We start from the raw sequence: 18542 nt of genomic DNA, 5'->3' as shown, positions 1-18542 counted from the left end.
ATTATTCATGAATCTAGAAGTCACAAGATATTGTTATGTATGTGATAATCTGTACGAAACAGACTGTTGGTAATAATGCGGAGAAATAAAGTGTTCGTAGAGGGCGATAAATTTGGGCGGGTTGCCGTCCCGGGCCGGACATAAATCACGGTACAAAAATGAGGCCCCGGCAATTTTGCCCTAAGTGTGTATTGTCAAATATGCTATTTATTATTCTCGTTAGGGCAACACGGCCACTTAGTTTTTGAGTCCGCTGCGGGTCTTGTAAACTGAGCCTTTTATAACTTATTTATGTCCTGCTTTAAATTATGCGTCATGGGATGTGGTTTTTATGTTCGTAACGTTTTCAAACAAACTTCAACGAATTTCCTCAACGTAGTTTTTATTTCCAGAGATCGTTATTGAATTTTAATCCTTCTGCTAAGTATTCATTTTATCAAATATATTATATACTTACTGCTTAAGCCTTCTGCAAATGTCAAACTAGTATTAATTAGATCTTCAGAACAGAAGGAGAACGTCCCACGAGTATACATTACAGAGATCATACTCCGTCACACACACACACACACAAACATATCGATAGTATTATATAATGTTCGGATGATATCGTTCAAATATTTGGAGCTGGGTATTACATCCGCGCTCAGATCAAAGACATATACGTGATACATATGAGCCGCGTCAGGGTAATGGCCATGTTTGCGGTTCCAGACGACCCATTTCTACTGCTTCTGAAACAAGAGATTTTCACTCAGATATTCCGGACCAATTTAAGGAATCGCTTAACTTACCTTATATTTATGTTTAGTTAATCATTAATGTAATTTTCAAATTGAAAAGGTTCCTTTGTAATCACTCTGTACATAGCTCGAATGTATTCCGTTGTATTTCTTTAGATCGATTCTATTTCAATTTTCCTTATACGTGTTAGTACAAGTGAGGGGCGCGAATGGCGCTCGTTTAATACAATTTCACCCAAATTCAATCAAAATAAATTGACTAACGAGATGACTCGCTTAAAAATATATTGAGAAATACTGTCAATAGACCTGATGACAAACTCTATTAGAAAACCTAATAGGCTAAAGTTACGTTATTGAAAATGCTTTAATTTTTAACACATTACGATCACTATTATACAAACGAAAATAATAATTCCCGATATGAAAGGAAACCAAATCAACCTGTCTCCTTCCACCATAAACCGAGTCCAAAACCCCCATTACGGGATATCCGGCGACATTATTCAGTGCGGATAAGAAGATCCATTATAATGGCAGCTCCACACCGCTGTGAATTCTTGCAATATTGCGGCGCACCGCGGCCGCTTCGAACACGACGCGGCTACATGTTGCTCTGTATGTACCCACCTTTACTTCCGACAGAAGACTTCTCGAACTCGCGAGCTGCACTTTTATTTCCATAAAGGTAATTGAAGTGCTCCAAATTGTACACAAAAAGTATGTTAAGTATTCGCTGTCTGTTTGTTTGGCAAGTTTATGTGCTTCAACGTTTTCCTCATGTGGTTGTCGTACATTAGAGAATGTTTTATTGTTAGCTGAATTGTCTCGAGGCGTCTCAAGGCGCTTCGTTGCGCGGTTCGCGAAATTTATGTTGGTTTTGGAATAATGGGGCAAGATAATTGTTTTCTTGCGCATCTGCGCAGATCGGGAACATCTATAATTAATTTAAAAATAACGAGTACCCTGAATTCAAAGGAGGTATGAAAGCGATTGTAAAGTGAAACATATCTTCTACAGCTTGCGAATATTCAAAGAAAAACTAGAATAAAGTATCAAACGGTGTTATTTTCTAAGTCCAAAAATAAGCCTATCTTTATAGAAGGCCTCAATACCTCTGACTTGATCACAGAAAAGACATCTTTAGGTATTATAATTTAAATTCTTGCAAACGTCTACGTGTTCTGTTTTCACTTTAATATTTTGTGCGATACCTAAAACTTTATCCATAATGGCGGCAGGAGTCACGTACCTCAGATAACTTCCGAAAGCCTTCTGCGTAACAGTTTTTGTGATCTAAATTAGAAGGCACCTGGCTTATAATACGCCATTTTAATATAAATTCAAATAACAGCATCGCAAGTTATCATAGAACAGTTCTGACGTAACTCGACATGAATGAAAGGTCTAAGATAAAGTGTGCGCTGAACCGTACTACATTACTAAAGTGGATGAAGTTAATACGAAATGTGAATGATGCTCATTTATTGTTTAGTATATCTATTTGAAATACAAAATAGAATTATTTTTAGTAGCATTATAATATAACAAATGTCACTCAAAATAACCCTAATCATGAAAGAAGATTAAATGTATTAAGTATATTGTGCAACACGCTCACAAAACTCATACAGTATTAGGTAATATGACATGGTTTAAACATTATGAGGACTCATAACGTGCAGTTCAAACTGTCAATTATAAACACTGTAGCAATTACTTTGACAAAGGCGTGAGTGAGCGAACCAATTGGACGCTCCGACTAACACGACGGATTTTTGTTACCAGTTAACGAAGTTTTTATTAAAGACCAATGGAATTCATTCGAAGCCATAACCAATCGTTTTAGCTTTTCAATTTTGATGTGGAATATTAATTTATTGATCTTTGTGCAATGCCTTTCAGAGATAATTTGACTCACTTTCGATTAGGTAAATAGACATCAGTGTCATTTATGTATGATACTTATAATTCGTGTAAAAAATCAAGTATAATCGAGTATCTATACTAATATTATAAAGCTGCAGAGTTTGTTTGTTTGTTTGTTTGAACGCGCTAATCTCAAGAACTACTGGACCGATTTGAAAAGTTCTTTCAGTGTTAGATACTTTTTATCCGGGTTCGTGCCGTGGTTCCTACGGGATGCGGGTGAAACCGCTGACAGAAGCTAGTAATTAATAAATTATTCTAATTATTGGTTGTCTTAACTTTCACAAGTATCACGTTATTTAACCTTTCGCGTTCTCCCACGTTTTAAGTACTTTTCAACACTCGTGGTCACGAACGAAATGGCACGCCGAATAATTGACGAGAAAACTAATTATATTTCCAATCACAGATTAATCACATCAATAAAAATGACGATGGGAACCAAACATCTTGGTTGAATCAACCCAAAATTGTAATTTAATTCAACAACACGAACATGCAAATTGGATATTATATCAGACAAGCCTGCGCCGATTCTGATTGAGAAAATATTAATACGCTTCGAGAAAGCTGTGTACTTTCAATATTAAACAGAATTCGTCCAATGATCTCCGAGAGTTGCGGAAAAATAAATTATCGGGTTTCATCAAATTTATTTTAATCTACTGAATGATGTCTGCAATGAAATATTATGTATTGATTTAATCCTACCGCTGCATATCTTAATATAGGTTTAATTAAGTCTCCCGATGAATGTTTCAAAAGCATTTTGGAGAATAAATTAATTTCTGCGCTGAATGTTGGATCGTATCGGAGGAGATTATTTAATGGTTGATATTGTAATTGCATTGGGATTGATCAGTCGTGTATTATGTAGCTCATCAGTATTCGGATTGGTTGTGACGAGGCAGGCGAGCGATCTATCTCAGTCAGAGATAACATCGGGGAGGAAAGGTTCACATGTTTGTTGTCGAACTAGATCACTGAGCATTATGTAGCGTTACATCACCTGAGTAAGTATAAAACCGGGTATCACCACCTGAGTGAGTAGCACCGGGACTTCACTTGGGTTTAGGTAAAATTCTACAAGTTTCGCAAACGTATTATTTAATGCTGAACAAGTTTATGTTGTGTTTCTTAAAAAACACTTGAGTAGAACCAGATAATACTTATACAAATGTAAAGGCATGTTTTAACCAGCCATTATTTAAAAGAAAACAATTAATTACCGTAACAGCCCCTTTACTAATAGTGATTTATCACCGGACGGAGGCCTCAGAGATTTGCGTGACTAATATAAGTTTAATTGTGTCGGAGGCAGGACGCTCGGGCGCGCTCCCCTGCACACAACACTTTATCTCAACAATTGTCCAACCATTTGAGCATTTTCTTGTTTTAATAGCTTTTGGGCTTCTTTTGCTCCCACGCTCTTTAATTTCCTGGAATAATTTGGTTAGGGACTGTTGTGAGATTGTTTTTGATGTTAAGTAGGTACCATCACTTGAGTACGCCATGTTTCTTTAACCAGTTTTAAATCCATCGTTGCTAGAACATTCTGGAACTTAACATCAAATGTTTTCATGAGACAGGCTCTATCTATTTATTGACATAATGTAATTGTGAAAATCTTAATGTACTTAATATAATGTAGGTGTCAGAATGTAGGTATTTATAATAAGGTGGTTACAGAAATGTTGAAGCATTTTTGAGCATCAATTTCCAATTCACGTTATTTAATTTCAAACTCCTGAATATAATTTCGATAGCAACCCTCTTCCCGATGAGGGCGCATTTTTTACTTGTTTTTGAGTGCTTTTGTTTTCCTCCGATGCGGCGGACAATGGGGTTGTGTTCGATACGCTAATGATGGCGCAAAATATTTTATGTTAAGGAAAAACGATGGCTGCAAACTGACAATCTTTACCCTAACTATGTATAATCATCTCTTGAGGAAAAAAATAAGTAACTTATATAAACTAAGTTGAAGTTTACCGTTATTTTATCAGGTACTGTAGCTACTACAAGTATAATCTCTTTTCGATTAGCTAGAAGCTAAAATTATAAAATAAACGGAGAAAAGGGGAATTAACTTTCAGTTTCATATATTTTTACACTCATTATTTTTAAAACCTACACCATACAATTTTACCCTACCATAAACCGTCACGAAGGTGAGAGGCCGGGCTGAGGGCAATCTACATAATTCCAGCATCCAAATAGGGGTAGTAGGCAACAATGTTCGCATTCATCTCGTGAACTTGATATGTGAGGCGAAGTGACGGGGAACACCGCGATTTGTACGCAAATTATATCATACGTGTGTACATATCTCGTACATAATTTATTAGAAAATACGTACCTACATTAGATACTCTTAGGCCGAAGTATGTGTAAATTACCTAAATAATTGCAACCTTAAAAAAATCAAATATTTTTGCCTTTTCCTTTGAATTTTAAACAATACTACAGTGTCTTTATGCTGATCGCTGAGCCAATTCGCCGTCGAAGAGCTCTTATTAGAGATATTGTAAACTTACGAAATAGTTGTTAGGATAACACTAAGCTTCATGGCTGTATTCTTATATTTCAGTGACCATTTTCATGTTTAATATTTTCCCTTTTCCTATCACCCTGGGAAATGATGTGATGGTCACAGCCTGGACCACACAGATACGTATTAAATATTATTTTAGTGGCAATGAACTGACGTTCAGTACGTTTTTATAGTAAGCACTAACAGTTACTGGCAACTCTGTTGCTTACGGCGCCGACGTAAAATTTTACAACTCGCACAGTTTATGAAGTCAAGTTAGTACCTTATTAAGATATGATACAACTCGTGTACGACACTTTAACGTGAACACTTCCGCGTTTAAGAGTGTGTGTTTAACACACACATTCACAGCTGTAAAGCTTTTAGCACATTTTTGATGATGTTGATGCATGCACGTTATACTTGCATCACCAAAGACTTACGAGTGGGTATTTTGTTACGTAAATCTTACCGCTAATAATTCACACAAAAGGCTTCATATACATTGTATAAACCCTTAACAAAATTGTAAAATATAAAGCGAAATAGAATTGATGTTGAAAGTGAGCCGTCCGTATCGCTCCCTGTTTATTTCCGGGAGCAACCGCAAGTGACCGCAATCCGATTTCCTGCACTTTTACGTTCTCTGTTGTACGGCGAAGCTGCTCTTTATGGTTTTGTTTTTACTTTAAATATCAGAGTGGCAAGTAAAATTGACAGGTTGGTTTCACAACTCTGTTTATCAATAAATACCAGGCTTGGCGAAATTTTCTTCAAAAAGCGTAGCGCTTGCAACATAATTTAGCTTTAATTATTGATACTTAGTTGAGCTAATGATTCAAAAAGATATACTTAATAGGAATGATATTGAAGTACGTAAGTAACAAGTGTCAAACAATGTCAGATAACCCCACAAAAATATTGAAATGTCAAATTTGTTAAGTATCAGATTGCAAGCTAGCGATGAAAATCCTGTAAAAGTCTTGTTTTACATAAGCGTATAACAGAAAAGTATTTCATTCATATAATACAAGTGTGTTTTTCAATAAATAAATAAACTATATTTTATACGGGGATTAGAAACAAAAACAATATAGGTAAAATCGATAAATAACTTATTTATGAAGTTTTCACTTTAGTAATAACTATGTATGTAGTTATTTTAATTGCTAAAATGCATCGGCACTTATGTACCTGGTGATATAAAATAATCAACAAATATAACGTTAATACAGGAACGGATAAATTCTGTTTCCAAATGCTTGTAGAAGATCACAATTTATCAAACACAGCAGTAGTATAATCCAGATTGTGAATAACACAGGTATCGGAAAACCATTACTTATTTACTTTGCTTTCAATACATCTGCTCGCGTTTGCTATCCAAGTTAAAGTATGAAGACTTAGTCACTGAACACCTCAAGTATTCATGTGATATTCTGCCTATGAATAAAACTCGAAATCGAAATACCCTTTAATGTATGAAGTTATATGTATTTTTAAATGGTTTTTGTTGTAGTAGGTAAAGGTAAAGATCCATTTCAGTATTGTTCGCGTGGTCTGGCTGACAAAAACAAACGTGAAATTTTGTCTCCGTTAATTTTTGAACTTCATAATTTAAATCCCGTAATTAAGGTGCTTAAACAATATGCCTGATAGTGGCAGCCACTAGCTTACTTCCAACGTGATTACGTGACTCCCCGTCAACTGGCAACTCCCGAACAAGCCGAACATTTAAAGACTTTTCCGCTTATTTAATGAAATTGCAAATTTTCCGTACAGTCGCGCCGAAAGCGATTACCCGTCAGTGTAAGCGTGGCTCATCAGATTTGCGGCCGCCATTTGCATAAATGCATCGTCGTACTACTGCGGCTTTGAGTGTGCTCCTGACTTGTGTGCGAGACTGTACATGCCGCGTGTATAGGTACTCACTTGACTGACTAATGCTTCTTCTACGTAAGGATATAAGTAAATAATGTCAATTAATTGCAGAAATGATTCCATTGTCTTTATACATTGTCTTTATACTTATGTCATAGTGAAACCGCTCCTGTTACGACTTAAGAGATAACATTACTGTTCTTCGCTAAGTTTTTAGTATTGTTGTTCTTTCTTCAGTTACAAGCGCGGAATAAGTGTAATTTCTTGCTGCGTACGTGCTTGTTCGCGTGATAAGTGCCTAACTTAGAACACGTTTACATAGCATAAGGGCGTTTGATAGTTTTGCAATTAGAACCAACAAATACACGTAGTTACTGATGAATAAACATTTTCAGTGTTTAATTGAAACTTCGCTACAGTAGCAAACTTGGTGTTCGTGTATGTGTGTGACAAATATTCAATATGAAACAGCTCCAGCGAAGTTCACAAGTTGTGATTGTCTGCCGTATTAATTAGCCCGAACTGTTCACACGGCGCGAACTAGTTCCGATGTTAAGTGATACAATGCAGAGCACAGGTTGTTCATATCGCGTCGTTCACGCGTGCCAACTTACTGACGCTTAGCGCTAGCGAAACTTGTTTGGAGCATTGTTCACGTTCAGTGTAACGATCACGCGTCGTGTTTTCTGTCATGCTCAGCCACGGAAAGACTTCAGTGAATTGTATGTTGCGGATAAACGCCCCAATTACGTGCCTAATCTACAGCACAGAACGAGCCAACTGAAACAGGTAGCTCAGAATCATAAGGAAAACAAATGAGTTGTGCGCGCCCACGTGAAGTTTGTTCTGTTCACGAATTAATCACAAGCAAGTACAAACGAGCCGAAAAACTCGGCTCATTAGCTCTGTCCCACGTAATCAAAACACATCAAATATTCCTGAAGAAAGTTACCAACTGGCGACAAGTTTGTCACTAAGTTGTTTATTTGTGAGAATTATTGAAGGCGACACTAAACTAGCCTCAGGGACAACTTCGTTTTATTACTTCCTTCAAACTCAGCGTAATAAAATATCAAGTGTTCAAGATGATACACTAATCTAGCATTATTCTTATTTGTCTGAATTCTGTTGATTTTGAAAGGAAAAAACATGTCTGTGATCAGCTGTTTGTTGGCGGCAAAGGAAAATAGGTCAGTTCGCTCGTAAAGTCGGGCGGAAAGCTTTTACTTGTGCACTATTGCAATATTTAAATCATATTGTAGCTGAAACTCGTAGCGGAGGCTCTGTGTCATGCGATGTGTTTGTACCGCATTGTAGCCGAGCCGATAGGCACAATCTTCGATCTGTAATAAAATATGGTTTGGAGTAAAATACAAACGAAAAATACGAACGCTTTGTCTGCATCAAAGAAACGGAATGATTGCGACCGCGGGGCGACACCGCCGAGTGATTGACACACAGAACGTAAGTAGCACGTGGAAGGAGCCAATTTGTCCAATGAATATCAAAGGGCTGATTTCGGAATAATAATACTTTCGAGATTGATTCAGCTCCAGCAGGTTTTCTTAGCTTTATCCGTTTTTAATTGAAACACTTCGAATAAATTCGATTCATCCATTGTACAGTTTCAAACAACTTACAGAACAAATTAAAAGATGATTGCTTTACGCAGGTTTATGTGCACAAAAGAAAATAGACCTTCTGAAAATGGATCAAGAGTTATAATTGGTATTGTTCTTCTTTCCTTTGTTCTGACCCTAATGGCAAAGTTTTTGTGCGGAGTTTTCGTGAGCGAATATGATGACCGGTTGGCACCTGACTTTGCCGAAACACGCCTTCTTCTTGTCGAAGTTTCCCAAGTATCTGCAGAATATAATCGTACTTGTTATAGTCTTCTTACAATCGAAATCTTCGATAAAAACACGAACTGAAACACTCGCACTTTTATATCCTTACGAAAAAACTGGGTAAACGGAATAAAAGGTAGCTTCTGGGAACTTTAGTATCAAGAATTTGGCAAAACAGCAAAATATCGTCAATTATTAGCTTGGAGCGGTGCCAGGCTATAGGCGCGCGCTATCTGATAGGGCAAGGCACCATAATTGTCTAATTATTGTTCAAGCGAATACCTGCTTCATACGATACACATCCAGAAAATAAATTTCATAATTAATGTGAATGATACATGCACAATATATGCCTGATGCCAAACCCGACTCCGAATCCGGCATTATCCGGAGTACACGGACTCAACATCCGGATTAAAACAATAATCCGTGCAGAACAAGGGCTGGAAGCAACAATCTTTTCTGGCGTTACCTTGAATAATTCGCAGCAACGACGAATTAAATTATCTGTCTGTATAAAACATTCAAACGTTGTGATGAAGAGAAGCATTCAACCGGCTCACTTAAACATGTATGAGATTTTGCGAGATTTTTGTAACGAGAACAAGTTCTCTGAAGCAATTCTCATCACATTTTTCTTGTCTGTACAAGTTAGTTATTAAACATTCAACTGAATAGTTAAATCTTTTGAAAATAACCTTTACTTACTGAGTATATTTTTGTACGTTTATATTTTAACTACACATCCTATCCAACATTTTACCCTCTATGAAAATACGATACATAAAGTTAACTAAAACTCAAATAGATAGTTTACCGTGTGCAGAAATAATCGCCACAAAACAAACAACATTTTGTTAATATTTTGATGAGGTATATCAAAAGAAAACAAATTAATATTAAACACAAACTCTACTAAATAATATTAAGTTTAGCATGGATAATAATTTTTAATGCAAGAGTTGCAAATATTAATATTACTCTGTTCTTTGGAAAATGACTTCAAGGAATTTTGATCCAAAAGTGTACCTGAGTGCGAATATTACTTTCGACGTAAAATAAATGTTGAAAAATAAATCGTTTTAAGTACCTAAAAGTTGCAATATGTTACTGTATTTACCTACCTTTCATGGTAAGTGGGTTGGCTGGTACTCAGCTGAATCCGGTTAGACTGGTTAGAGTTTTTTTTTAATGATCTCTTCCTCATGGCTTCACCTACGTATTGAAGAAGTACTTTTGCAATCGGTTAAATATTTCACAATCGTCATTTCTCCTATTTTTAACCATACCGATCTCATTAAAGTCATTATCTGCAGTAAAATGATGTCAAACAGTAGGTAAAATTAATATCAATATACCATAAGTACCTACCTATATTCACCATTGAATCCTAACTTAAATAGCGTATCTCCCTAATCAGAAAACAGATACTCAAAATCTGGAAAATAATATTTAAAAATAACCTTCAAACTGTAGAAAATGTGTACAAAATATTTGACAATATTAGTGAGTATCGTCGTGTAGGTCAGAGCGAAGTTTTAACGAGCGCTCGGCGTGACCCGCGCTTAACGACAGGTCAGCAGTTTGATCTAACTCTTAGTGCCGTGTAATGATCGCCTACTTCTGTACAACCACTCATATTGTACCCCAATGTGATACAATGTAGTTTGTTGTACACGCCGTGATGAGGGATTTGTTTCCCTTTTTATATGCTGTACAACTAAAAATTTTATTGGTAGTTTAGAGCGTAAACTTATTATTTATTTATTTAACAGTTTATGTACACACACAGAATACAGAGAAGAAGAAAAATAGAACAGATAGTACAAAGGCACAGCTTATTTCATTAGAAATCTCTTCCAGCTGGCCCGTTATGAGAGAGTTAGAATAGAAAGAGATTATTTGTGACTTTTGTAAATAAAATTACTATAGCCAAAAAGAATATGTCCGAAATAAGTTGTAGCTAATCTTTTTCATAATAAGAAGCAAAGACGATTCATAAGTTCATAACGAATGCTGTTCATCAACGTTTGGGCGAAGTTATCTTTTGATTGAACCACCAATATTATCCAAACGACATTCAGAGATCTAATAGCTAACTCAGTAATTGCGGACAAGTAACTTGTTGCTCATAATACGTGTTGGAACCGCAGCTGAACATTTCCCGGTCCGATAGCAGTTTATCTCTTTCGAGCACAAACTTCGCTTCTCCCAAACTTCTCATACAGCCACCAAATTAACCGGAACTTTAACCGAATTTCATATTTAAAGCTGAGAGCAGAGGGTTTAAATTTCAAATGGCTGGAGTTCATTTCGCTACACGATATTGATGAAATAAAAGGAGCTCCGGGCTCGTGTTAATACCTCCGTGATTGATCGTCGCCAAACATAACGCTTTACGAATTTATTGGTGGCACAAAGCGCCCACGCGCCCGCGCCGCCCGGCTGTTCACAAGCTGCGTGCTGTATTAAAATGTAAAGTGGATTTGAAATTGGGAAATACGCGTTTGATGTACGGCTGGCGACGAGAATCGGAAATTCCTGAAATGGAATCTACGTGCCTTAGTTGATGAATCGCTTTTCGATTGCTTCATTAACAAATACAAACGATAAATGTGATAAATTAACATGTAACTGTATCTCAACAGACAAATTATAATGGCTTTATTTTATTAATTAATTCAACAGAACACGTGTCCGGATGAAATAAAATCAGTGTACCAACAAAATAAACATTTGAGTTAATAGAAATCAAATTGCCGTTAAACGTTATTGAATTCGCTCCACATTTGTGAGGAAGCGAGATCAAAGGGTTTTGCGGAGCTACACGCGTGCGACACGCGATATCGCGTCAAACGAACGCTGCTATTTGAAACCGCCGTCACACGTGAATTCTTTGACATTTATCTTTTCCGCGCTTCCTCACGTTGCACCAGTTTTTGAAATATTTCAGCGTATTCCGATCCCTCCAATCTCTTTTTACCGGCGTCTCATTTTTCCAACAACTCACTGAAATCACAAATACCGAAATCTGTGTTTGTCCTCACTAAGCGCTATTTCTTATAACAGCACCGGACTGAATAGTAAACAAACCGTTTAATCCTTTCGTTTACCTTTCACCGAAATGTTTATATATTTTTAGGAACAGTTTCACGCATCATGCATCACCAGATTTAGTAAAGGACATTGAAAAACGTTGGCGAGTTTGTTTAGCTAGGAAAGTGAACAAACATCGACTCGATGAAAGAATAATGTTTGAGTCAAGGGCCCCTGCGTCAATATTTGAGGGACATTATATAGGACAAGACTCTTCACCAACGGCTCCCTAGCCAAACATTGTAAATTTCTAGTTTTTTGCTTCTTAAATATTTTCTGCTTGTGTGCTCTGACCAATATTTTTTCATACGTTGTACCGCAAAATACTTGTGAACTTAAAAGATTAGTGATGGGAAAAAATTGCTTAGTTGAATCTATTTTGTCAGTAATCCATGTATGTGTACACATAGACAACACATGGCTTGTATGTATATTAACATAATTATGTACCTACGTACTAAATAATAATCATATAGAGGAATATTAGCAATACTCCATTAGAGTATCTGTTGTGGGGCTGCGGTGGCGGTAACCGGGTTATCTAATAAGTAAAGTACGTCTAATGACGCTAATCCCCGGGGCTTTGTGAGATAATCGAGTGTCAGTCATTGTGAGCTATGCTGTACTATAGTATCACAATAGTACACAACTCGCCGGCTCGCCTCCGGGAATACGGTAACTCTGCGCCCTATGTGAGCGATCTGGATGTGAATGCGAAGCGATACGGCGCGACGCGAAAACAACAGTCGATTACTTTTGACAAAAGTATCGTGGCGCGGTACGCGTACATTTTTGAATTAGCTTCGCATCGCGTTCGCGTTGTTTTACCCACGCAGGACGCACCCTTAGAGGCAGTTATTAACGCTGATTCCTCTCGAGCTCTTAGCCAATGAAGCCTGATTAGTGTGCTTACGACTGTTTGAAGGAAACGTTTAGTAGTTACCCTCTGAGGTTATAGTGTACACGTTAGCAGCGATATTATTGATACGTTGTTGTTGTTGATACTGTATTTAATGAAGATTTACTAAAGTACTTATTGCTAGTTAGCAGTGCCTTTAATGAATGTTAAGAAATCTGATTTACCTATATTCCGCCAGCGTTTTCACCTGCGTTCCATAGGAACTATCTTGCATCATACCCACAAAAAGAAGCCTATTTAAAATTGGCTTCCTCCATAATGAGGCTGTATTTAAAATTGTTTCCTAAACTATTTTTTTTTTTTCAAATTTACCTATAGTTCAGATTAGCGCATTCAAATAATCAAACAAACTCTATGGCGTTGGCATAGATCAACAATGTGAATGAATTTCTGAATTCTCGAGAAATTGCGATCAAGCAGCTTGTATCTTATTAACGTCTTTGAAAGATAACTTATAATGTAGCTAATCAGAAATAAGCACATTACATTCTTTATCGTGATTCATATCTACTTATCTGCCCACGTACAGATTATGTCGCTCTCAAAATATCACTTTACGTAGACCTTGTATAAACTGAAAGTGACTTTTAACTTCTATATTTAGTAAACGCTGATGTAAGTACCTGACTTTACCGGATTTTATCCCCCGTATGACCAATTTTCTAGAACAAGTTTTTATTCACGTGTATTAACTAATTCTTCAATAATATTGTCAGTGCATTTATGCGCATAAATGGGTGGCGTTGTACGCAAGCTCGCACGGCATGCATATCGTCTGCGGGCTCTTTATTAAAAAGTCCTCGCATTCAGCGAGGTACGCTCAGGATGGCGCCGCGTGAATGGTAATGTTGGACGGCTTTATGTCACTTCTAGTCTTGACATATTGATATCCACGGCAGATCCTTCATTTTCTAAGTACATTATTAAGATGGTATTTTAAGTTATAGTACATAAGACAATTTCCATAAATCCATGCAAGTAATGCAGCTTTTGTCAGTAAGCAAATCAGCCAGTTTGCTTACATCACCTCGGGGGACATAGTTGACCTAATACCGGGCGCCGGCAATTTTAAATTCTACACGTTCTGCTGACTCCCACGTCACACGATATTGCACAAAGTTCAAGAAGTGAGGAAAATTCACGAGCAAGCAAAAGTGAAATTCAGTTTTAAAAATGTTCTTCAATCTTTTGAAGTAGAACCAATCTTATGTATCTATGAAACTTAAAGAAAACATGCCCATTTTAATAGTTTTTATAAATATGAAAATTAAAAATAACAAATTCTCATTTGTAGTACAAAGAACGCGCTTAAAATGCAATTAAATTCTGTAGAACTAACATTTTCATTACACTTTGTTAGAAGTAGGATATTAAAATAGCTCGGAACAAAACACGGCTCGAATGTCTGTGTAATAATGTCCGAGTAAGCTCTTTTATGACACTAAAGTCCTATCCTCATTATGTCATATATCAGCGTGATGCATGGCTGGCGAAATATCACTATCCTGAAACTAATGACCCGCCAACTAATACTTACCACCCATCTAAACTTTATTTTCAACGTCTTACGGGTTATATTCGTCTAATTTTGTATTGTAATAAAGTTGGTCGGGGTCGTGGAGGCCTTATTGTCGCCGAACAGTGAAGCTTTCATCTAGTAATTTGGACCAAAATCTGTTATTATGTTCCGCCAGGTCACGTGTGTGTGGACTAGGCGGATCTTTTATTTGAATAGACTTTCATTATAGCAGCATGTTAACTAATAGGAGGCTTTAAAATATGTAGGAGATAGAATTATGTGGAATTCCTGACTAATATTCCTTAAGTGTAGGTTAAATCGATTGTGTTTGTGATATTAATTATCTTTTACTTACTAGTCTGCAGTTGTAGTAAAAGCTAAACTTTCCGTAGTTAAAGCTTGAGTTTCCGTAACCATCGTGTGGAGGAACGTACATAACAACAAGCTTGTCGGCCGGTCTGAGCCGCGCTTCAAATAACAAACAATTACTATCAAACTTGGTAATTTCCATGAAACTTCAAGTTTAATTGGTTTCATTGTTGCTAAGCACACGTGCACACTTCATGCCGCACTAGTTGTTACTTGTGACTTCGTTTGCACAGCGTAAATAAGGTGGTTGGAAACCTTCTCCGCATTGTCAACAGTCAATTTAAGTCAAAACCTTTTGAAAGTAATTCATTCAATTATCCTCCAATTACGAAAATAAATAACAATATAATGTAATTAGACTCACGTTAATAAATTAAATTATCATGTTAACGAAATATTTACAGGGTAACAGAGCGGAATCTTTTGTGTCAGCCGTTCCGCATTCATTAATGTAATGTGTTGTTTGTATTATTGAAATAACCCAATAATTAATACGAGATTACCTTTGTCAATACATTTTAAAGTCATCGTGTCGAAATTTGAAAATTTATTTTGCCAACGTAAACCGGCTTACAGGCTTAACTGAAATGTAACAAATTACACAATGGCAGTCGTATGTATTGCGGGGCTTAATATTTTTCTCATTCGCTCAGATGGTACAATTTATATGAAGTTGTGACACGAGTGGGTTTCCATAACACAATTAGCGTTGTTGTCGCGCATAAATAATAGCCGGGCGGCGACGACGGCACGTCAGCGTGACGGATGCGACACGATACGATTTATTGCGATCGGATGTGACGGACGGACATCCCTCATGCGAACGTTTGCATTAAACAAGCATTTTTGGAAGTTTTCCCGTTTTCGCTTTGATTTGTTATTGACATGTTCCGTCAGTAATAATTTAGTTTTCGTGTTTAGAAACAGGACCCAAGTAGCACAAAACTGTTGCTTAAGAGCTTTAGAGCCGATCCGATTATTACTAAAGGTGCCAAGCTTAAGCGCCAGAGCGTGCTCTACAGACCTTATGCAGCAGCTTTGCAGCCAAAGGGGCACAACTATTTGCAGTCTATAGTTCCATTAGAACTTCATAGTAGAGGCATAAAAGCGATACAGGAGCGGCAACTAATAATTAACACCATACTAAAGCTCTTATGGCGATGATTGAATGAATGACAAATTCAGCTGAATGACCTTAACTTCACTGATCGTTCATCTTGTCTCTCATTTATAAAATATATTTGTTGTTCCTGAGTCAGACATTACTGAATACAAATAAATATTAAGTGAAGGTAAGTGTTTTTGAGCTATATTTTGTATTATATGGTAAGTAGCTACAAACGCAGATCAGTTTATCGTGAATATAGTTGATATTGTTGAAGTATTTTTAACGCGCCTCAATAATTACCTCAGAATATCGTAAAATATATAAATTATTATTATATAAATATTTTTGTATCACATACCTACACGATATTGAAATAGTCCCCAGGCCGGCGAACAAATTTTTTTTTTGATACATATACATTTAAGATTTTGTGAGTGCCTTCCTTACGATGAGTCCGACAAACTTTTCGAATGCGCAAATTTTGGTGCCGCTGCGTTTTTTAATGCTTGACTCCTGAAATTGTCGATATGACGTCACTATGGCTCTTCGTACATACACGTTTCATCTTTTGAGATTCGTTTAATAAAGTTAACTAGAGAATGGTGGTCAACTTGTCCGATAAAGATCGTGCTGCGTTTGGAGTGTCCACCATCCTGAAAATGTCGATATGACGTCACTATGACTCTTCGTACATACCTGTTTCATTTTTTGAGATTCGTTTAACAAAGTTAACTAGAAAATGGTGGTCAACTTGTCCGATAAAGATCGTGCTGCGTTTGGAGTGTCCACCATCCTGAAAATGTCGGTATGACGTCACTACGACTCTTCGTACATACCTGTTTCATTTTTTGAGATTTGTTTAATAAAGTTAACTAGAAAATTGTGGTAAGCTTGTCCGACAAAGATCATGCTGCATATGGAGTGTCCACCGTCCGGAAAATATAGATATATTTTAAGATTTGGTATAAAGTACTGACAATTGGTGTGAAGTATGTTAATAGTAAATGTTGCATTTAGAAAGTCGTTTCGAATGATTTATGTATCATTACTACAGGAGGGATTTATTAACTTGAAAACACCTATCGATAAAATAATCTTATACAAGCTGTTGATTTGTATCTGTGCCATAGTCAAGGACGTAATTATGCTAATGATCCTCGACCCAAATCAACAAAATAAATTGGAACTTAATTTTTTTTTATTTTTTTTTTCGAAATTTCGTCAATGTCATCTAGCCGTATTTGAACTTGACGCGTGTGTTACTGGCCTTAAAACCGTGCTGCACCTTCACACAAACGCAAACACAAAGCATACGCAACGATCATTCATAATTTTCATTCATAAAATTGGATTACTTCTGAAATACTACGACATTACAATGACAAAAAAAGCAGTACATATTAGCTATTTCCCGTCCACTGTAATTCCAATCGATTATTTACGTATTTTATGACCTCCTCCTGAAGTATGGCACAAATGCAAATCAACACCTTGTATAAGCTCTAGCTTCTGAAATACTAACAATTCGCCGAAGTTTTTTTAATATGAAATGTTGCATTTAAAAACGTCTTTTGAATGATGTATAACTCATTACTAGAGATGTGATTTATTTAATTGAAAACATCTATCAATAATTATAATTTTAAATAAGCTCTAGCTTCTAAACTACTAACAATTTGTCGGAAGTATGTTAACACGAAATGTTTCATTTGGAAAGGTTTTTCAAATAATATATAATTTGTTACTAAAGAAGTAATGGATTAGCTTGACAGAACCTACCGATAATATATTCTTAGAAAAGCTCTAGCTTTTAAAGTACTAACAATTTGTCGGAGTTATGCTAATACAACCTTGCGCTTAAAAAGATCTTTTGATTGAAATATGGCTCATTACTTCAAGTGAGATGTTATTCCTTAACACAATGTAAAGTATCAATAATATGCCTTAGGTCAGTTATGTCTTCCAAAATACTAAGAATCGGTAAGTGGTATGTTGAGACAAAATGTTGCACTTAAAAAGACCTTTTGATTGATATATAGTCCATTAATAGATGTGGGATATTATTCCTTAACATAATATAAACTATCAACAATACGTCTTAGTCAGGCTACTTTTTCTAAAATATTAATTAAAATTGGTAAGTAGTATGCCAATTCAATATACTTAAATAATGCACGTGAATATTTAAGTCAGAAATTGACAAAAAGAATAAACTTCTTCCAATTGTAATATTTTTTTCTCATTTTCTTGTCGAACTGACTATTTGCCTCACTACATTTGTCGGACAAGTCGATATTTGCAATAAGAATAGTATTATCTATCATTGTTGTATTTGACCGACATGTATGTATGGGGAGACACAGTGACGTCATATCGACATGTTTCGGATGGTGGACACTCCAAACGCAGCATGATCTTTATCGGACAAGTTGACCATAATTTTCTAGTTAACTTTATTAAACAAACCTCAAAAAATGAAACGTGCATGTACGAAGAGTCGTAGTGACGTCATACCGACATTTTCAGGATGGTGGACACTCCAAACGCAGCACGATCTTTATCGGACAAGTTGACCACCATTCTCCAGTTAACTTTATT

The sequence above is a fragment of the Helicoverpa zea genome, chromosome 8 (genome assembly GCF_022581195.2).
Source record: "Helicoverpa zea isolate HzStark_Cry1AcR chromosome 8, ilHelZeax1.1, whole genome shotgun sequence".
In the NCBI taxonomy this organism is placed as follows: Eukaryota; Metazoa; Arthropoda; class Insecta; order Lepidoptera; family Noctuidae; genus Helicoverpa; species Helicoverpa zea.
This window is presented reverse-complemented; position numbering follows the sequence as displayed.